Here is a 23,339-nt window from a genome sequence, read left to right as displayed (position 1 = left end):
GCTCGCTGGGCGCCCGATCTGCAAAATTCATTGTCGCCCCCCCCCCGCCTTACCGCCTCGCCCCGACAGTGACAGGGACAGGAGGCGTCCAGCAGGCTGATGCCAGCTCCAGGGGCGCTACTTAAATGCATCATGAGTAATGAGTCGCAGCACTCAGGTTAGTGCTGTTTCACTGCTCCCTCGTCAGTTTGACATTGAGATTAAAGGTTGTATAATCTCCGAAGTGTTCTGGCTACTAAAAATTAGTGACATTTTTATTCTCACAACATATCAAATGCTACACTTGGGTTACATTAATGGGCACTGTACTTGCAGTTGCCCTCACCCTCCAGGATCTACAGCGGAGGCAGCGCGAAAGACTAAAACATGTGGCCAGAGAGAGGAGGAGGGCCATCAGGGCTCTCAACAGGTGGCCTTACCCTCCAAGGGTATTCCAACAGCACATCTCCTACCTCCAATTAAGCGAGGAGCTGTGTATTAGAAGGCTGCGCTTCACCAAGGAGGTGGTCACAGAACTCTGTCACCTCCTGCAACCAGACCTCCAGCCTGAGATCAGGGTGACCACGGCTCTCTCAATGGCAGTCAAGGTCACTGTGACCCTCAATTTCTTCGCCAGTGGATCCTTTCAGTCTGCAGCAGGAGACATAACAAACTTATCGCAGTTTGTCGTCCATCGCTGCATCCAGGAGGTCACAGAGGCTCTGTAGAGTAGGACAAGGGAGTACATTTCCTTCCTCATGATCAGAGAGAAGCAGGACGAACGTGCATGTGGCTTTGTCAGGATAGTGGGATTCCCCATGCTGCAAGGTGCCATTGACAGCACCCTGGGATCTTCCGTAACCACTAAGACTACCACTCACTTAATGTGCAGTTGTTGTGTGAACACAGATAGCAAATTCTCAATGTGAATGCCCACTATCCTGCAGCAGCCATGATTCCTTCCTGCACCAGTTCTCTTCCAGCCAGCACATCAAGCTTACAGCTGGCTGGTCGGAGACGAGGGCTATCAGCTGTCCACCTGGCTCAAGACTCCCCTCCGCAACCCCAACACTCCTGCCCAGCATTCATGTAATGAGAGCCATGCTGCCAAGGAGGAGGAACAGGAATGAGGGAGGAGGCAGCCATTTAATCGCCTTCTGTGACCGCCTCATCATTCTGCGGTTCCAATAAATTAAACCCCAGATCCTTGTTGCTCACCACATCCCCATCATTCCATTCCTGTCGCAGGCTATTTCACAGCGCACCACAAAATTATTCAAACTGCATTAATAAATTTATCAATAATCAGTTAACACATATTTACAACAATAATATTAACTATTCACCCTTGTGCAATCCCTCAGTGCTTCTCATTACTGTCCCTTTGCCTACTCTAATGCTCCTACGATGTGTTGGCCCAGTGACTGCAGCGGGGCTGGTGGAAGGCTGCTGAGTGTCCGTGCGGGAGCCTTCAGATGGCCTGGCAGGACGACCTCCACTGTCTCTGGATTGGGAAGGCCCAGCTGCAGACTGCACCACCTCAACATGGGCAGCAGCAGTCTGGGCTGGCTGGATGACAGGCAACGACAAGGGCAATGGTGGAGTGGCAGTGTGGGAACAGGAATGCTGTCTCTGAGACAGGACAGCATGTTCCTGCTCCACTGATCCACTGACCCTTCCCCGGGGCAGTACCTCAGCATCCCTAGCAATCTGTTGCAGCAGAACGCTGGCCTGCTGAGACACTGTGAAAACCCCGGTTGACTGTGGTAGACCCAGCCACGGTGGCAGCAGTCAGAACTTGTGTGGCATCAGTCTGAGATGGCATGAGAGCAGTCTGAGTTTGGATGCCATCAAACATAGACTCATTACAGCACGAAGACATTGTGTCGCTGCTGCCTGTGCTGCAATGGAAGCTGCCACATCGTCCATCACATGCGGGATCAGGTCTGGGTCACCACGGTCTCTCTGAGAGTCTACCATCCTTTGCAGACTGGAAAAGATGGGCTCCATGGTGCCCGCCGAGCCTTGTGCAATATTGGGGTGTGAGAAGGAGTTGGGATGAACATACCGCTGTTGTGACCAAAGGGGTCAACATCACCAGTGCCCATGGTGCCCACCACCTCACCGGGTGCCCAATAATCTGCAGCACTCGATTCTCCAGCGCAGACAGTGGTTGGGTGTCGGCCTGCCCCCACCTGTGCGTTCCTCCTCTGTCCTGTAGTTTGTTACCTTGGCCTGCAAGAGAAAGGAAAGTGTGTGAGTGAGTGTGGAGCAATGCGTTTGGGTGATGTGCCTGCCATAGTTGAATAGCTGTCATTGTGTGCAAGGTGTGAGATGTGGGTGTGAGTGTTGGTAGGCAGAGATTGTTGGTGGGTGCATGCTGGCGTGGGGGGGTGGGGACGGTGGTGCTTTGGGCACTGTGTGCAGACTGTGGTTCAGATGGTGGTATGTATGATTTGTTGAGGCATTCACTCAATCTGACCACACGAGTGAGGTCATTAAATTTCTTCCTGCACTGTGTGTGGGTCCTGGGACCCACCGTGCTGCCCGAGACATGCTGGGCAACCTCTTTCCACATGGTGCAGAAGACCTGTGACGAGGGCCTACTGGCACTGCCCTCCATCTGTCTACAGTGAACACCAACTCCTCCAATGCTTGGTCAGAGAATCTGCAGGCTCTCTCCCTTGGGCATGGATCTGCCATCAGGACACCTGATAAAGTCCGGCTCCTTGGACTTGGCCTGCTCCTGCTTGCTGACACAGCTTCACTGTCAGCAACGCTGAGAGTGAGGTTCTGCAGCATCAATGAAGCTCCCCTTTAAGAGCTGGAAAGAGCCTGTGGCAATGATGACTTGCGATTAGACTGTGAATTATATTGATTAGAGCTTTAAGTGTCATGCCCCTGAGCTGGGCCATTAGCATTTGATTTCGCGCTCCAATCCTTTTTTTGAGCAATGAGGCTTATTTTTGCCTGCAGCATGGATATTAGCACCTGGTGCTAAATCTCAAACTTTTCTAAAGTTACCACCCATTCCTGGGTCATAATGAATTTCTCCCGTATATATTCTTGTTCTGGATTCTCCCATCAGAGGAAATAGTTTCTCTGAATCCTTTATCATTTTAAACACCTCGATCAGATCACCCCTCAATCTCCTGTATTCACGGGAATACAAGCCAAGTTAATGCAACCTGTCCTCATAATTTAACCCTCTAAGCCCTGGTATCTGTGATGTCTGTAATGTACTTATGAATGACTCCACGAGGCAATGTGTTATACTCAAACTGTAGTGACCTTGGTCCTTTATTCCAAACTCCAGAGTGAGGCACAAGCATGGTGTGCAGCCTTTTATACTGAGCCCTGTCACTGGGGCAGGAAACCCCCGGTCTCCACCAGTTGCACCCTCTAGTGGTGCCAGCATGTATACACACAGTGTAAACCTTATTGATTATACATCAGGTAAACAAATTTCCATCTTATGCAACCACACAGTGACTACACAGAGAGTACATCCATAGTCTGCATACACAACAGTATCACTCTCCCCCAAGTCCTTTGTGCCAATTACCTTTGCACTATGTGTTCTGGCTTAGCTCTCCCCAGACTTAAGTGCCAATAGACCTTGCACCTTGGCTGTGCTTTGGTTTGGCTCTCTCCCTGTTAACCCCCAAGTCCTTTAGCCACAATGTTGGGTAGTGGTTACCAGTTTGGATGATTCGATGATGCAGTGGAGGTTCCAGAGGGTTCTGGGTGTGATCCATGTGTGACCATGGTTACGTACATTCATTCCCCTCCCGCCCCCCCACCCACAATGAGGTCATGCAGCTGGCCCATTACATTAACATACAGGATCATACACAGTGCAAGTACAAAGAAAGGAAGAAGACATTTTTTTACAGTTTGTATCGTGACACCTTTGTTCAAGTGACTTACATTCGTTATGTTTTAGGGTCGTGCGCCAGGATTGGGTAGATTGCATTCATGGTTCAGTAATGGTCAGTACTGAGGTAGCAGTACAGGTATGCGAGGATGCTAGTTCCAGAGCAACCGGATGGGGTCCTAGTCGTCTGATGGCAGCGCTGCACTCCCTGCTAGCAGGGTGGGCTTGGCTCGGTCACCTAGCCAGGACTCAGGGCCTTTGCTGTTGTCTAGTGGTGGGCAGAGCCACAGATGTGTGTGGCCTCCCTGTCCTCCTTTGAGGGCTGCAGAGTCTCTCTAACGGTATTGGGAACCTGGCTGTTCCAGGTCCCATTTGGGAAACTCGTTGGTTCTGACCTTTCGCTCCCAGACATAGCCGAGGTAGCGACAGGGTCTGGGGGCTGCACCGTCTCCACCTGGGTGGTGGGCAATGGCGGCCGACTGCACGTATTGGCGCCATTTTTGTTTCCGGGTCCGTGGCGAATAGTGCCATCGGGTGCCTGCAGCGTGGGATAGACCTGGGGCAGGGTATCAGGATCAGTGCCTTCACCCTCCTGAGGTCACTCGCTTGCTACTTTTGGGGACACTCTATTCCCAACATCTCGCAACAACATTTTGTTCTTTACATTAGGAATAGTACCGACAATTTGCAACAACATTTTGTTCACAATCTTAATCGGTTTGTTACATTGATTGCCATGCATACAATGTCTCTTTAAGTTCAGTTGGTTGCAGGCTTTACCCCAATCAGATCCTTTGTTGGACCCCACGTGTTGGTCCCTCAGTGTTGCACCTCTTGATAATGCCACGGCCATCTTTTATTTCAGCCACGCTGCCCCTCGCTGCATCAGGGACGCCATCTTGCCTCTGTCCTCGAGGTCGACTGCCTTGATCCTTCTCTCCCGCGATTCTGCCACAAAAGCTGAAAGAGTGCCTGTGAATTCGATCTTCCTCCCCAGAAGATCTGCCACTGGAGCCGGGAACGTACTTTTAGGTCGTTTCGGTTGGATCATTGCCATGCAGTCTTGATGGACAGTCTGTGCCTCAGGTGCTGCGCTGGTTTGTTCCCTGGTGCCTGGCCCAAGCGAAGGTGAAGTTTTGCTCTGCCTCTGAGCACGGGGGACATCGATTGCTGGAACGAAGAGGTCTTCCCATTTCCACTGGATCTTCCCCATCCACCTTCTTCTGAGTAGCGTTGGACCATCACCTGCAACAATCCACAGAGGTAACTTGTGCACCACGCCATTATGGATTACACTTACATCCGCACTACCAAGGATTGGGATCAGCTCCTTGGTGTAGGTGCGCAACTTTTCCTGTACTGGAACGAGCTCGGGTAATTTTTCATTCCATAGCCTCTCGAAGGCATCCTGGCTCATCACTGACTGGCTTGCTCCCGTGTCCACTTCCATGAAGACTGGATCATCATTTATCTCGACTTCCATCTTCACTGGAGGACAATTGGTGGTGCAGGTATACACTCCATACACTTCTTCTTGGGGCTGAGCTGCCTCTCTTGTAAAATCATCATACTCCCCGCTGGATTCAAATTCATCTACCGACTCCTCTGCTAGACGGTGAGTCGTATTTCTTTTACACATATGCTGGAGGTGGCCCTTCGTGTTACAGGCTTTGCATACGTACTGAGCAAACTGACACTGGTGAGCCCTATGGTTTCCTCCGCAACACCAGCATGGTGCTACTCGATTAGCACCCCTCGGCGGACTCTGAGTTCTGGAACCCTGAGGTCTGTGCTCTCTGCCCTGGGCAGAGCCACATTCTACAGTCTTGCCTGTGAAAGGCACCATTCTGTGTATAGTACTAGCTGGGTTTGAGTCCACAGGATGAATAATTTGCTTGGTGCTGCAGGTCGAGGTCGAGGTCATGAATGCCTGACTGATGCTGATGACCTTCTGCAGGTTGACTGTGGTGTCGGCAGATAATAGCTTATGAAGGAGACCCTCATGGCGAATTCCTATAATGAAGATGTCTCGCAATGCTTCATTGAGGTGTGTGCCAAAATCACACGGTGCCGCAAGTCTCCTGAGGTCGGCAGCATATTTTGCAATTTCCTGGCCCTCAGGTCTGCGGTGAGTGTAGAATCTGTGCCTGGCCATGAGGAAAATCTCTGTTGGTTTAATTGGTCACAAATTAGTTCAGTCAGCTCATCATATGTCTTATCCTTGGCCTTCGTGGGTGCCAGCAAGTCCCTGACGAGGCGGTAGACCTCGGGCCCCCAACTGGTCAGTAATATAGCCTTGCGATTCTCCACCAATGTGTCCGTCTCCCCTGCCAGGTCGTTTGCCACGAAATATTGCTCGAGCCTTTCCGTGAAGGCATCCCAATCATCACCCTCTGCGAAGTTTTTTAGTGTGCCAAAGGTAGCCATGATCGCGTGAAAGTCCTTATTCTCATCGCCAGTTGTTATGTCTGTAATGTACTTATAAATGACTCCACGAGGCAATGTGTTGTACTCAAACTGTAGTGACCTTGGTCCTTTATTTCAAACTCCAGAGTGAGGCACAAGCATGGTGTGCAGCCTTTTATACAGGGCCCTGCCACCAGGGCAGGAAACCCCTGGTCTCCACCAGTTGCACCCTCTAGTGGTGCCAGTATGTATACACACAGTGTAAACCTTATTGACAGTACATCAGGTAAACAAGTCTCCAACTTATGCAACCACACAGTGACTACATAGAGAGTACATCCATAGTCTGCATACACAACAGTATCATTCTGATGAATCTGCACTGCACCCTTTCTAAGGCCAATATATGCTGCATAATGGAAGGCAATGATTACTGCACCAACAGGAAACCCGATTGTGGTAAGAAAAGATTAGAGTCTTCAGATATAAAATCACTGTAATGCAACCTCGCTGCATTATGCATGATCACTGCCTGACACTCAGCATGGCCTGAAGTTGGACACGTGTATACCAGGATGTTTGCGCTCCTTCAACTTGTAACGTGTCTGCCTGCATGAGAAAATGCCACAGTATAGAAGAGAACAGATGCAAACTGGAAAATGGCTTAGAAATTATAAGCCCTCGGGTTCCATCGGAACATCATCTTAGAAGAAGGAGAAAGGGGAGCAACAGGCTTTCCCCAATATAGCTCTTGTAGGGGGTGGTGTCAGTGGGGTCAGTTTGCCTTCCCTAACCCAGAGCGGTTGCGAGTCGCTCCCACTCCCTGGTTCTCAAGCCTGGATTTATTAATCAGGATGTGATAAAGTACAGCAGACAGCTGTTTTGTACAAAGAAATGTATGGTTTTTATTCAAGAAGAATGAATACACCCTTTATTAAAACTGAGAAAACTTATCACTTTAGATGAGAGAAAATTTATCACTCTAATGGGAAATCCTTTACTCAAACACAAGAGAATACACAGCAGTACAACACCTCCCAACTCCCAATTCCCGCTATATAATTAGGTTAGGTTCTGGGGCTTCAGGGACTATGCTCACCAATCCTTCCTTGACAGTCAGTAATGGGTCACGGTTTCAGGGTGTGTTGGATTTTGTCAATTCTGCGAGCCGTACCCCGAATGTAGGAGAGGATTTCTTGCTGCATGTTCCTCAGTTGGGTGGTGTCCGCTGATGCGATAGGGCGCGTATTGGATTTATGGGGTGAGTACCCACTTTCTTCCTTCAGCAGTAGGTTTTAAAATTCTTTCAGGTAATGTTTTGCCCGTTGGTAGCTCAGGGATAGCTTGTAGAGTGAAAACAGCTTGCGAATCTTCGGGTTTTCGTCAAGTTGACTTCGGTTTGGAAATCATTGGTCGCGGTGGCTCAATATTACCAATTTGGTTGCTGGTAATATCTTGGTGGCTGCTTCGTGAGCCTCTTGCTGCCGCGGCGTGCTTGGTGTCCTGGTCGTTTGCGATGCTGTCTTGGTTGATGTTCTGAAGAACCAGGTTAACGAAGCTGGTGTGCTGGTCTTGAAGTCTGCCAGGTCTGAATCTTACGAAGCTGGTGTAGAAACCAAGTGCAGTCCTGGCTGTAAAAACAGGCCTTAATTATACTTTTGAGAGACTTCCTTATCTGTCCCCAAATCAACCTTGGTTCTTTGTTTAGGTTTTGCAGCCCTGCTAATGAAACTTGATTAAGTTTTAATCTGGCATTGATAGACTTTTCTGAATAGATGAGCTCTTGTCCATTGTGATAGCGCTGTTTTTTGCTTCCGGAAGTCTGACCTGAGCCAGATATTTCTATGCCTGTTGAAAAGGTGTTGGAATATGTATGTGACATTTGGTTCCTCTGGGTGGGGTGGATAATGTTTCTTCCGTGGTCGATTGTTTAAATGCTAATGTTTTCTAGGGGCAGGTTTTGGGGGTAAACAGTTCCCAGACAATTTGATTAGCTCCAATGTCCAAACTGGCCTTTTAGAGATTGACCCCACCCCTTTTCTTGCAGATCCAACATTCACCTTTTAAAATCCCAAACTTGGTTAAAACTCGTGGATTTCTTCCATTAGCATTTTAGGATCCCAAACTTTCTGGTAGATAGTTCCAAATTAAATTTCCTTTCCAATGAGTCCAAACACTGGGGGGTTCTCCCATGAATTTTGCAACTCTACACTCTTAAGTCTGGTTCTGATCCTCACACAAACATCACACACAGTATATTGAAAGACAAGCTCAGTTTGATATTTGGTAGAAGAATCAGCATCAGCAAAATTCCCTGGATTCTGGGGAGATCCCAGCAGATTGGAAAACCACAAATGTAACGCCCCTATTTAAAAAAGGAGGCAGACAAAAGGCACAAAACTATAGACCAGTTAGCCTAACATCTGTTGTTTGGAAAATGCTGGAGTCCATTATTAAGGAAGCAGTAGCAGGACATTTGGAAAAGCATAATTTAATCAAGCAGAGTCAGCTTGGTTTTATGAAAGGGAAATCATGTTTGACAAATTTGCTGGAGTTCTTTGAGGATGTAACGAGCACGGTGGAAAAGGGAGATCCAGTGGATGTGGTGTATTTGGATTTCCAGAAGGCATTCGATAAGGTGCCACATAAGAGGTTACTGCACAAGTTAAAAGTTCAGGGGGTTGGGGATAATATATTAGCATGGATAGAGGATTGGCTAACTAACAGAAAACAGAGAGTCGGAATAAATGGATCATTTTCCGGTTGGCAAACAGTGACTAGTGGGGTACCGCAGGGATCGGTGCTGGGTCCTCAACTTTTTACAATCTATATTAGTGACTTGGATGAAGGGACCGAGTATAATGTAGCCAAGTTTGCTGATGATACAAAGATGGGCGGGAAAGCAAATTGTGAAGAGGACACAAAAAATCTGCAAAGGGGTATAGACAGGCTAAGTGAGTGGACAAACATTTGGCAGATGGAGTATAATATGAGAAAATGTAAAGTTATCCACTTTGGCAGAAATAATAGAATAGCAAATTATAATTTAAATGGAGAAAAATTGCAAAGTGGGACCTGGGGGGTCCTTGTGCATGAAATACAAAAAGTTAGTATGCACGTTCAGCAAATAATCAGGAAGGCAAATGGAATGTTGGCCTTTATTGCAAGGGGGATAGAGTATAAAAGCAGAAACTGTACAGAGTATTGGTGAGGCCACACCTAGAGTACTGTGTACAGTTTTGGTCTCCGTATTTAAGGAAGGATATACTTGCATTGGAAGCTGTTCAGAAAAGGTTCACTAGGTTGATTCCGGAGATGAGGAGGTTGATTTATGGGGATAGATTGAGTAGGTTGGGCCAATACACATTGGAGTTCAGAAGAATGAGAGGTGATCTTACTGAAACAAATAAGATAATGAGGGGGCTCAACAAGGTGGATGCAGAGAGGATATTTCCACTGATAGGGGAAAGTAAAACTAGAGAACATAGTCTCAGAATGAGGGGTCGTCCATTTAAAACGCAGATGAGGAGGAATTTCTTCTCTCAGTGGGTTGTAAATCTATGGAATTCTCTGCCCCCAGAGAGCTGTGGAGGGTGAGTCATTGAATATATTTAAGGTGGAGAGGGACAGATTTTTGAGAGATAAGGGAATAAAGGGTTATGGGGAGTGGGCAGGGAAGTGGAGCTGAGTCCATGATCAGATCAGCCATGATCTTATTAAATAGTGGAGCAGGCTCAAGGGGCCAAATGGCCTACTCCTGCTCCTATTTCTTATGTTCTTATGTTCTAATATTTGTTCCTATTCTGCCAACGTGGGCCTTGCAATAGCAGCCTGGCTGCACTACCGGTAGTCCAGTACAAGATAGCACCTCAAAACACCCCGTGTCTCTCTGACCAATATTTGCAAGCATCAGAAGGATGCACTTACTGAGCTTGTAGAGTTGGTACCAGGTGAGTCACAATAAACAGCTGAGGAGAAGCAAATTGCGGTGGCAATGGAGGAGCAAGAAGCAGATCCAATGGTCACATGACTGCTATCACTGACCAGCCATGTGGTGAAATTGGGTAGACTATTTACTAATTAGTGAGAATAGAGGTGAAAGTGCTCGCCGTTTTGATCAAAACATCAATCACCTGTTTGCTGTGTGTGTGGCCGGCACATTAGCTGATCCTGCAGTTGAATACTATATTGTGTGAAAGGAGATGGAGGTAGAAAAGTTAAGAGACGATGTAGCCTTGGCTGGCTATGGTAGTGCCATCCTTACGATACGGGTTAGCTGTGGCACTAGATGACACAGCTCTTCTACTGGGACCAGCTTCCCTTGGCCATTGTCAGGTAGATTTACCACAATCTGCAGATATGGTTGGTAGCTGTGGGCAGTCTGGCTCTGGTTCCTCCCAGTCTCCCTGTCCTGCCTTCTTTCATCATCTACCACTTCAACCATGAAATCTTGTGTTTGGGACATCTGAAAATCACCCACCGTTAACTTTAATTTGGCTTGCCAGCCGTCTTGGGACCCTTAGATGCCTGGTCACACCCTGAGTACTTGCAAAAGATCACCTGGAGTACTGCGTACAGTTTTGGTCTCCATATTTAAGGAAGAATATACTTGCATTGGAGGCTGTTCAGAGAAGGTTCACTAGGTTGAATCCGGAGATGAGGGGATTGTCTTATGAGGAAAGGTTGAGTAGGTTGGGCCTCTACTCATTAGAGTTTAGAAGAATGAGAGGTGATCTTATCGAAACATATAAAATAATGAGAGGGCTTGACAAGGTGGATGCAGCAAGGATATTTCCACTCATAGGGGAAACTAAAACTAGGGGACATAGTCTTAGAATAAGGGGCCGTCCATTTAAAACTGAGATGAGGTGGAATTTCTTCTCTCAGAGGGTTGTAAATCTGTGGAATTTTCTGCCCCAGAGAACTGTGGAGGCTGGGTCTTTGAATATATTTAAGACAGAGATAGACAGAATTTTGAGCGATAAGGAAGTAAAGGGTTATGGGGAGCGGGCAGGGAAGTGGAACTGAGTTCACGATCAGATCAGCCATGGTCTCATTAAATGGTGGAGCAGGCCCGATGGGTCAAATGGCCTACTCTTGCTCCTATTTCTTATGTTCTTATCTTGTCGGTGTCATCTGTGGCTCAGTGGGCAGCACTCTCGCCTCTGAGTCAGAAGCTTGTGGGTTCAGAGACCCACTCCAGAGACGAGCACACAATCTAGGCTGACGCTCCAATGCAGGAAGCACTGCAATGTTGAAGGTTCCATCTTTTGGATGCGACATTCAATTCAGTTGGACCTATTTCAAATAAGAGCAGGGTAGTAGTCCCCAGTGTCCTGGCCAATATTTATCCCTCAAATAACATTGCTAAAGCAGATTACCTGGTCATTATCATATTGCCATTTGTGGATCCTTATTGTGTGTTAATTGGCTGCCCCGTTTACTACATTACAACCCTGGCTTCCTTGACTGTAAAGTGCTTTGGAACATCCTGAGGTTGTGAAAGATGTTAAGGACTTGCCTCTCCAAAGTCCTTGAATATATCGTTACCTCCCAAAACTCTGCACATCTTCCAGCAACTTCATTTTTGAATTCCTCCAATCAGGTTTCCACTCTGCCACAGCAGCGAAACAGCCTTTATCAAAGTCACAAATGACATTATGTGAACATCCCTCCTCATCCTTCCCTGCAGCCTTTGCCACGGTTGACCACACCATCATCCCCCAATGACGATTGAGACTTCCCCCACATGGTTCCATTCCTATCTGTCCAGTCGTAGCCAGAGAATCACCTGCAATGGCTTCTCTTCCCGTTCCCACCCCCTACTTCTGGAATCCTCGAAGGATCTATCTTTGGCCCCTCCTATTTCTTATCTACATACTGGTCCTCAGTAACATGATCCGAAAGCTGATGTACACCACGTCAATTGACCCTTCCACTGCCTCTGATTTGTCAGGCTAACATTTCCATCACCAAGACTATCTTATTCCACTTCCGTAACCGCTCATCTCCACCACTGCCTCAGTTCGTCTGCTGCTGAAACCCTCATCAATGCCTTCGTTTCCTCTAGACTCGACAATTCCAATGCTCTCCTGGCTGGCCTCCCACCTTGTGCCCTCCATAAACTTGAGCTCATCCAGAACTCTGCTACCTGTATCTTAACTCACACCAGGTCCCATTCACCCATCATCATCATCATAGACAGTCCCTCGAAATCGAGGAAAACTTGCTTCCACTCTAAAAGTGAGTTCTCAGGTGACTGAACAGTCCAATATGGAAATTACAGTCTCTGTCACAGGTGGGACAGACAGTGGTTGAAGGAAAGGGTGGGTGGGACTGGTTTGCTGCACGCTCCTTCCGCTGCCTGCGCTTGTTTTCTGCATGCTCTCGGCGACGAGACTCGAGGTGCTCAGTGCCCTCCCGGATGCTCTTCCTCCACTTAGGGCGGTCTTTGGCCAGGGATTTCCAGGTGCCGGTGGGGATGTTGCACTTTATCCAGGAGGCTTTGAGGGTGTCCTTGAAACGTTTCCTCTGCCCACCTGGGGGTCGCCTGCCATGTAGAAGTTCCTGTGCTCACTGACCTACATTGGCTCTCGGTCCAGCAACACCTCGATTTTAAAATTCTCATCCTTGTTTTCAATCCCTCCATGGCGTCAACCCTCCCTATCTCTGTAATCTCCTCAAAGCCTATTACCCTCCGAGATTTCTGTGATCCTCCAATTCTGGCCTCTTGAGTATCCCCGATTTTCTTTGCTTCATCATTGGTGGCCGTGCCTTCAGCTGGCTAGGCCCTAAACTCTGGAACTCCCTCCCTAAACCTCTCCGCCTCTCTCTCCTCCTTTACGATGCTCCTTAAAATCTAACACTTCGACCAAGCTTTTGGTTATCTGTCCTAATATCTCTTTATGTGGCTCGGTGTCAAATTTTGTTTGACAATGCTCCTGTGAAGCACCTTTGTTTGTTCACTTCGTTATAGTTGCTATCTATAAATGCAAGTCTTTGTTTTATTTAGCTGTCCTTTTTCATGTCCTCTTTTTTTTTGCTCTCTTCCTGTTCTGCTAAAGTTCTGTAAATGCTTTTGGTTACCTTCCTGGTGAATAAGCAGACAACCTCAAATTCCACATTAACATTAGCTACTGCGAGATATAAAAAATATTCTCACAAAATAATCTCCCAAAAAATAAATCATAGTTTTAAAACAAAAACATGTCGAAATAATAAAAAATGTTGTGTAAAACGACAGATTTGCAGGAAAGGAAAAAAAAGCTTCAGAACATCTGTAAGATCTGCATCATACATGGAACTACCCTTAGGCCCAGTCTAGATGGTGGGGATAGTGTGCTATGCTTGCCTGTGTTGCCAATAGCACTATAGATGGCTGGACCCTGGCTCCAGTTTTGGCCCCTCTCTCACAAATTGTGGCTGGTAACTGCAGCCATGTGCAGTGGGATTGCCTTTCAGAATTAAGGGTTCCACGGGTGTGTCAAGATTTTTTGGGGGGTGGTGGCAGCGAGAGAGGAAAAGTCTCAAAACCCACACTTTTACACTGAAATAAATGTTATTAATTATTCTTTGAATTCCCTTTATTTTATGGCTAACTTTATAGATTGGAAGGTCAGCTCTTTCCTGATTGGGGTTAAAAATAGAGCCCCAATCATCATCATAGGCAGTCCCTCAAAATCAAGGAAGACTTGCTTCCACTCTAAAAGTGCGTTCTCAGGTGACTGAACAGTCCAATACGGGAATTACAGTCTCTGTCACAGGTGGGGCAGACAGTGGTTGGAGGAAAGGATGGGTGGGGAGTCTGGTTTGCCACACACTCCTTCCGCTGTCTGTGCTTGGTTTCTGTATGCTCACGGTGCTGAGACTCGAGGTGCTCAGCGCCCTCCCAGATGCTCTTCCTCCGCTGGAGTGGAACTAAACTATAGAACCAATGGGAACCTGTTCAACCTTCGTCGCCTCCAGGCCAGATCCAAGACCATCCCATCCTGTCATTGAACTACAGTACGCGGACGTCCCTTGCGTTTGCACACATTCAGAGGCTGAACTCCAAGCCTTCATCAACATCTTCACTGAGGCATACAAGAGCATGGGCCTTACACTAAACACCCGTAAGAGAAAGATCCTCCACCAACCTGATCCTGCCACATAGCACTGCCCCCCCGGTCATCAAAATCCACGACGCGGCCTTGGACAACGTGGACCACTTTCCCTACCTCAGGAGCCTACTATCAGCAAAGGCAGACATTGACGACGAGGTCCAACACCGCTTCTAGTGCGCCAGCGCAGCCTTCGGTCGCCTGAGGAAGAGAGTGTTCGAGAATCAGGCCCTCAAATCGGGCACCAAGTTGATGGTCTACAGGGCTGTAGGGCCCCAGTATTTCACTTGTGACTACTGATTTAAACAAATTTGAAAACAGAAGGCCTTCCTTCAACCAGTTAAAATAAAGATTCATCTAATCACGGTTGCCTGTTTAAACTTCTGCTTCTGATGCATGTGCAGTTCCTGGTGGGAAGCAGTAGGTGGTGCTGTTGCCCTGGAATCCCAAGCCCTGGTATCTTGAGGGAGTTTCTTCTGTCTGCATTGAGTCTCTAGATTGCAGTATTTGTATTTATTTTGTGAGTTATTTCTTATTTTTGCCCCTGAGGTATGGTTCTCTGTGGGCTGGGAGGATGAGCTGGAGTTCTGCAAGCAGCAGCACTCGAGAGCTGCTTTTATATTGGCCTTGTTTTGTTTCTGATTCCGGCAGACTCTGTCCATGAGCCAGATTTTGCTGACTAAATCCGTCTCCCTTATCCTGGTGACAGGCTTGTAGACCCAGTCTTTATGAGCCTACAAGTATGCAGGAGCCAGTCCATGGACTCCAGTCTTAAAGCAGAAGAGTTTTGATAGAGTAAATAGTCGCAGAAGGACCGGTAACCAGAGGACACAGATTTAAGGCCAATGCCAAAAGAACCAGAGGGGGAGATGACAAATATTTTTTTAATGCCGCGAGTTGTTGTGATCCGGAATGCACGGCCTGAAAGGGTGGTGGAAGCAGATTCAATAGTAACTTTCTAAAGGGAATTGGATTGATGGGCATGGCAGCATAGCAGTTATGTTCCTGGAATAGTAATCCAGAGTTCTGGACTTATGATCCAGGGACAGGAGTTCAAATCCCACCACGGCAGCAGGGAAATTTAAAATTCGTTTAATTTAATAAAAATCTGGAATTAATAAAAAGCTAGTAACAGTAACAGTGACGTGACCATGAAACTACCAGATTGTTGTAAAAACCCATCTGGTTCACGACTGTCCTTCAGGGAAGGAAATCCTCTGTCCTATCCAGTCTGGCCTATCTGTGACTCCAGACCCACAGCAATGTTAACTGCCCTCTGAAATGGTGCGTCACCACCCCTTCTCAAGGGCAATTAGGGATGGGCAATAAATGCTGGCCTTGCAAGTGATGCCCACACCCCATGAACAAATAAAAACAAAGATACCTGAAATTTGCGATGGGGAAAGAGCGGGTTAGTGGGTCTAATTGGACAGCTCTTTCAAAGAGCCAGCACAGGCACGATGGGCCGAATGGTCCCATTCTGTGATTCTAAGGATACAAAAATATGTGTATAATTATGGGTATAGTTTTGGATGTGAAGACAGTGATGTCGTCACATGCACCTGACGTGGGAGGCTCAGAATTGGGCCTCAGGCCTCATTAATATTGCCCAGGACAGCGGGAAAACTCCCCTGCACATTTTCAAATAGTGCCATGGGTGCAGACGGTGCCTCGGTTTAACATTTCACCCAAAAGACGACACCTCCGACAGTGCAGCACTCCCTCAGCGCTGCACTGGAGTGTCAGCTGAGGTTTTGTGTTCAATCTCTGGAGTGAGATTGAGAACCCACACCCTTCTGACTCAGAGGTAAGACTGCTACCCACTGAGCTGCAGCTAATACTTACCAACAGCTGAACATAACACGGTCTGCATTCATACCTCAAATTTTCATTGTATTGAGAAAGAAATAGATATTGGATGTTTATTGTGGCCCGGATTTTCCAGGGCCTATGATCGCGTACGCAGTGCAGCCATACCTGGCCACAAGTTCCGGGTTTCCACATGCGCTGCGCATGTACGGAAACCTGGAACTTGTGATCTGTCCAGTTTCAGCTCGATAGATCCACGCATCCCTGGGAAATGTACATTCACTGGCGGAGAGGTGGGCTATTTGCCAGGATTTTGAACCAGCGACGATGAAAGAACAGCGATATATTTCCAAGTCAGGATGGTGTGTAACTTGCAAGTGATGGTGTTCCCATGCGCCTGCTGCCCTTGTCCTTCTAAGTGGTAGAGGTCACGGGTTTGGGAGATGCTGTCGAAGAATCCGTGGCGAGTTGCTGCAGTGCATCGTGTAGATGGTACATACTGCAGCCACGGTGCACCAGTGGTGGAGGGAGTGAATGTTTAAGGTGGTGGATGGGCTGCCAATCAAGTGGGCTGCTTTTTCCTGGATGGTGCCGAGTTTCTTGAGTGTTGTTGGGGCTGCACTTATCCAGGCAAGTGGAGAGTATTCCATCACACTCCTGACTTGTGCCTTGTAGATGGTGGAAAGGCTTTGGGGAGTCAGGAGGTGAGACACTCGCCACAGAATACCCAGCCTCTGACCTGCTCTTGTTGCCACATTATTTATGTGGCTGGTCCAGTTAAGTTTCTGGTCAGTGGTGACCCCCAGAATGTTGATGATGGGGATTCAGTGATGGTAATACTGTTGAATATTAAGGACCAGTGGTTAGACTCTCGCTTGTTGGAGATAGTCATTGCATGGCATTTGTGTGGCACGAATGTTACTTGCCAATTATCAGCCTAAATGTCGTCCAGGTCTTGTTGCATGAAGGCATAAATGGCTTCATTATCTGAGAAGTAATGAATGGAACTTAACACTGTGCAATCATCAGCGAACATCCCCACTTTTAACCTTATGATGGAGGGAGGTTCATTGTTGAAGCAGCTGAAGATGGTTGGGCCTAGGACACTGCCCTGAGGAACTCCTGCAGCGATGTCCTGGGGCTGTGATGATTGACCTCCAACCACCACAACCATCTTCCTTTGTGCTAGGTATGACTCCAGCCAGTGGAGAGTTTTCCCCCTGATTCCCATTGACTTCAATTTTACTAGGGCTCCTTGATGCCACACTCAGTCAAATGCTGCCTTGATGTCAAGGTCAGTCACTCTCACCTCACCTCTGGAATTCAGCTCTTTTGTCCATATTTGGACCAAGGCTATAATGAAGCCTGGAGCCGGGTGGTCCAAACAGAACCCAAACTGGGCAGATTATTGGTGAGTAAGTGCTGTTTGATGGCACTGTCGATGACACCTTCCATCATTTTGCTGATGATTGAGAGTAGACTGATGGGGCGGTAATTGGCCAGATTGGTTTTGTCCTGCTTTTTGTGGCCATTTAAGGTCACAAAGTCCCTTTGCTATAGACAGCATGTAGGCAATTACAATTTCATCCTTGTGATTGAGGGAAGTTTGCAAATTGCCAGATTATTGTGCTGTTTGTGGCATCTTGCTGTGCGCAAGTTGGCTGCCTTGTTTCCCACATTACCACAGTGACTGCACTGCATAAAGTACTTCATTGGCTTTAAAGCATTTTGGGACATCCTGAGGTCATGAAAAGGGCTATATAAATGCCGGACTTTCTTTCTCAGATGGCCGACATTGTCCTGGCAGTGAGGACAGAGTGAGAGGTTAAACTCATTTGACACAGGGAGGGAAATCAGGACATAACGGCATAGAGGAGAGACAAAGTGGATAGAATACTCAGAGGAACAAACAGCAACCGAATAAAATATAGTGTAAAAAGAACAGGAATTAGATGGAGGAAAAAAGCAAAGCAGACTAGCATGGTATTAGAATGCACGGAGCCGAAATTCAGGCCCGCCAGAAACTTAGCGCACCTACGATTTTTTACCTGTTTTTACCGCGGGCTGTGATGAGGCAAGCTTCCGATCGATTTTCTCTACTTAGGACTTTTTTTCGCATCGGAACGGAAACCGGTCATAATGGGGGCGGAATTGCGGCGGTAAGTGCTGGTGAGGGGCGGAGGACCGGCGGTGGAGCGGTGGTGACGTCAGTGCGCGTGTGCGTCACCACGTCTCTCCCCTCATTTAAAGGGGAGATCAGCCATGATCTTGTTGAATGGCGGAGCAGGCTCGAGGGGCTAGATGGCCTACTCCTGATCCTAATTCTTATGTTCTTGTAAGCTGCAATTGTTTAGGTTTGGCCACTGGGCCACCAGGGAGGGTTTCGGCTGGTCCAGTGGCCTGGCACCTGCTGGTGGCCCAGCTGAACCAGGGGCCATAATTATCCGGTTGATCGGGAAGTCGACCGGCAAAAAAAATCATGGTGGCCGTGGCAATGCGCCCTTCCCTTGAAGGGCCGCCTCACTGCCGGGCCGCAGAAAAACCTGTTGGGGGCACTGCGCGGCGGATCGTTGAATTTTTCAGGTAAATTTTGCGCGGAGTGGGATGCAGGTGCGGGAGAGCGGCGGGTGTGCACTTTGATGACGTGCTTGAGGTGGTTGGCAGTAGCGGGGCAGAAGTGGGGACTGCCCGAAAAATCCCCGAGGTGAATTTGGGTCGTGGTGGCCAATGGACTACAACACGACGGCCACTTGATTCCGCCACATGGCTGCCGCAAAACCGCGATAACAGGCCTTATCCAGACCCTGAATTTCGGCCCCTATGTGTGTTAATGTGAGGAGTGCTACAGATAAGGTTGATGAGCTGCCGCTGTCACAATTGGCTTATAATTGAGTGGCTATAATGGAAACCTGGCTTAAACTTGGGCAGGAATGGGAACTAAACATTCCTGGCTACAATGTATTCTGGAAGGATAGGGAAGGAAAAAAGACAGCAGGGGGGTGGCAGTATTGATCAAGGATAATATTGGGAGGAAAATTGCGGTCACAGGCTTCCTTCGTACAAACGCTTCCGACCCGAAAAAAATCTACAAAGTACCTGGTGGTCCCGGAGGAACATAGGATCCCAGTCGGAGACCTAGCTTCGCAGAGCAGCGAATGGGAAGATGTCTTTCAGGTACGTCCAAGCTGGAGTCACGTAGGCCTGGCGCACCAATCATGATGCAGTATTCTCATTGATAAAAATGGAACTCTGTTTGTATCGGCTCCCATTACTGTCAATGAGAATAACCCCTGAAACACAGAAACACAGTGTAATAAATAAATAAAACACCTCACATATTTAAAATTAATTGAAATTAAATGTAATTAAATGTTTTAGGAAAAAAATATCTTTTTGGGAATTTTTTTTAAGGACCCAACTATTTGTACTAACTGGCCGCCATTTGTCTGATTGGCTCTCCATTATCACATGACCTACTGCTATTTGGTCCCCATGGAGGATAAGCCACACCGTGAAGTTCCTCTGGAATGTGTAAGTGGAACCGCCCAGCCTGACATCGGACTGACTTTGCAAATTGTAATATGATCCTTTCTGAACTTCAGAAGCCAGAGAGGACACATCTCAAGCAACCCAGCAAAAGCCTCCCAAATTCCAGCTGAAGTCCCCAGCGCAAGTGCTGCATCCCCTAGCCAAAGTCCCTTACCCCAGCACAAGTACCTTAACACCGCCACCCCCCTCACCCCCTGCTCCCCCCTGCCATAGATGGGGCATTGTGTACGGATTGTTCACAGGTTTATTGGGTATGAAGTGAATAGTGACAGTGTCGTGACTTCTGGATTTCATCCACTCCGACGATGTCACTTGTAACACACACACCGAGCTTTCCGAGAAATCGGGTGTGCGTGTAAAGGGGGTTGGAAGAACCTGATCAGTCTCCCCTGAGTTCTCTCTCTCCTCTCCGATCCCACCCACTCATGTCGCTCTCTTCCCCCCACCCTGTCTCTCTTCACACCCTCTCCCCCCACCCAGGCTCTCTGTCTCTCCCTCACCACTCCCCCCCACCCCCCCAGCTCTCTCTATCTACACCACCCCCCCCCCCCCCCCGCAAGGCTCTTTTGCTGTCTGATGATGGTTCATCAACCCGAAACGTTAACTCTGTTTTTCTCTCCACAGATGCTGCCTGACTTGCTGAGATTTCCAGCATTTTCTGTTTTGATTTCAGATTCCAACATTTGCAGAATTTTGCTTTTGTCTCTCTCTCGCTCTCCCCCCCACTCCCCAGGCTCTCTCTCCCCTCCTCCCCTGCCGCCACACTCCCCCCTCCCCCGCCACCACCCCACCCCCCCGGCCACTTTATTTGAATTTATTTGATGGAGTAAAGGAAGATATGAAGATATAAAAAGTTAAATGGTAGTTGGATAGTTAAAGGAATAGTGGGGCTGATTTGGAACAAAAAAGGAAGGCTTGTTGTGAAAGCAGAGAGCATACTGAGGGACTGAATGAGTGCTTTGTATCTGTATTCACAAAAGAAGAGGATTTTGCAGTAGAGAAAGGGTAAATAGAGATATTGGATTGGATTAAAAAATAGAAAGGAGGTGCTAAATATGTTGGCATCATTCAAAGTTAACAAGTCACCCGGTCTAATGTGAGATTTTCTTTCTCTGGCATTAAGTTGACAGCAAGACCAATTCTTTAAAAACAATTTGGAATGAGTTTATTAAACACACACATGCATGCAGCCTATTGGACAAAACAACAGTCGCCTTGTATCCTATGGACTCTACTTAATTACAACAGGTAAGGTCATGAGTTACAGATTTAAACAGACTTATACTTCCCTCTGAGTCAAGTACATCTCGCGGTCTTCTTCCTTGCTTCTTGATCTGGTTCTGTAGAGGGAGGCTTCCTGCTTTGCTGCGAGGTCATCAAGAGAAAGAGAGCACGCTTTGGGGCTCCTTTTTTATATCTTTTTAAGTCCATTGTCTCTTGGTATAAGTTGGTAAAGCCCCAGGATTGGGTCTTAGTTTTATGTCAGTTCTTTATTGACTTTCCTCACGGATATGACTGTCTGCAGAAACTGGTGCCGCTTCTTGATGAAGTTAATAGTTTTCCTATTAACACCTTTTAATGGTTCTGTGGTTCTGTTTGTTAGTGAGTTTAGATGGATTTGTTTACCCTGAAAGTCATGTTCCTGTTGGGCCTTAAGCCCCGCCCACCCAGAGGAGACTTGTACTTGATGTATCCAGTTTGTGCTCTTGAGTTCAAAGTGCAGCCCGTCTGTGTAATCTGCACTTTGGACATTTATACATACACACCAAATTCACCTTTATTACATACATCCCATATCAATTCTATCATTAGCATACACTTTTATTCTTACACCAGATGGGATACATCCTAGGTTGCTGAGGGAAGTAAAGAGGGGAGGGGAGTGGGAGGGATAGCAGAAGCTCTAACCACAGTCTTTCAATCCTCCTTGGATATGGGAGTGGTGCTGGAAGACTGGAGGGTTGCAAATGTTACACACTTGTTCAAAAGCAGGAAGAGGGACAAACTTTTGAAAGGCATTTAATACAGCATCACATAACAGACTTATTCGGAAAATAGGAGCACATGGGATTAACGGGATAGTGGTAACTTGGGTATGTAATTGGCTAAGGGATGGGAGGCAGAGAGTAGTGGCGATCGGATGTTTTTCTGACTGGACAGACTAATGCAGTGGGGACCCCGAGGGGTCGATATTAGGACCATTGCTTTTCTTGTGGTATATGACCTGGACTTGGGTATAGGGAGTACAATTTTGTAGTTTGAGGAAGATACAAAACTTGGCAAATAGTGAGGAGGATAGTCGTAGACTCAGATAAGCTGGGGAAATGGACAGACAGATAGCAAATGTAATTTAATGCAGATACACTTGGGGAGGAATGACACAGAGAGGCAGCATGATCTAAATGGTGCTTTTTAAGGGGGCTGCGAGAGCAGTGGGACCTGGGGGTGCATATTCACAAATGTTGACGCAGGGCAAGTTGATAAGCCAGTTAAGAAAGCGTATGGAATATTTGGCTTTGTAAGTCGGGGCATTCAATATAAAAACAAGGAAGTGGTGGTCAGAATATCAGGGGTGGATCGAAAGAGGGACCTTTAGGTGGAGTCCAAGTGGGTTGAGTCAGAGCTGGAGGCAAGAGCTGAGAAGTGGATGTAAAAGCGAGTTTGAGCAAATAGACACTCAAAAGCTAAAAGGGAAAGGAATAACAATAATGGTGAACAGGGTGAAAAAGACAAATGGAAATCACAAAGAGGCGAGAAACAAAACTTCAAGGTTACATTACTGGAATAGAGAAGAGGCAGTAAATTAAACAATGCAAATAGAATGCAAAAAAAAACCCAAACTGGCAAGAAACTGTCTGAAATAAAGGCTGAAACACACAGCAAGTCTGGCAGCGTGTGTGAAGAGAAAGATGACTAACATTTTGGGCAGTGTCTTTCTTCAGTAAGAAAAACCTTGTACAGTTAATGAAAAATGTTTGAAAAGATTTGATTTGGAGCTTTTTGTCTTTGCTTTTCTCCTATTCTCTCCTACTTCTTTATTACTTCAAATGTTATTTTACATTATTAATAACTTAAATAACTTACTTTTACCCTTCTTTAAAAAATATATATATTTTCAGTTTCAACTGGTTTCTTACCTATTTGCTATACTTCCTCCATCCATTTAAAATTTGACCTGGACCCACATCATTTTAAATTCTAAAGGAGTTTGAGAGTAAGATTTATTCAAATAATTTTTCAAAGAGAAGTGATAAATATTTGCGAAAGAAAATATTAAACAGGGCACTGACAAAGTGTAGGACAATGGGAATAAATCGATAGCTTTCAGAGACCGCAACAGGCACAATGGACCCAATGGCCTCCTGCTTTACTACAAATTCAATGACCAGAATTTACATGCTGCCGTGCGAGCGGGATTGGAGGTGGGTTGGGAATAAAATTCACAATGAATGGGAGCACGTCGGAACCTCGCCGCCATCCCGCCTCCTCGCGCCTTTAATTCGGGCGTGTTTGCCAGCGCGGCACGGACCCGAACGACAGAGGCGGGCCACCTCATTTAGCTCATTTAAAGCTTGTTGTCAGACTCTTAACAGTGGTTTTAACCAGACATTTTGAATTTA

Source organism: Pristiophorus japonicus, chromosome 6 (genome assembly GCF_044704955.1).
Source record: "Pristiophorus japonicus isolate sPriJap1 chromosome 6, sPriJap1.hap1, whole genome shotgun sequence".
Taxonomy (NCBI): domain Eukaryota; kingdom Metazoa; phylum Chordata; class Chondrichthyes; family Pristiophoridae; genus Pristiophorus; species Pristiophorus japonicus.
The sequence above is the reverse complement of the archived record's forward strand: the minus strand, read 5'-3'. Positions refer to the sequence as shown.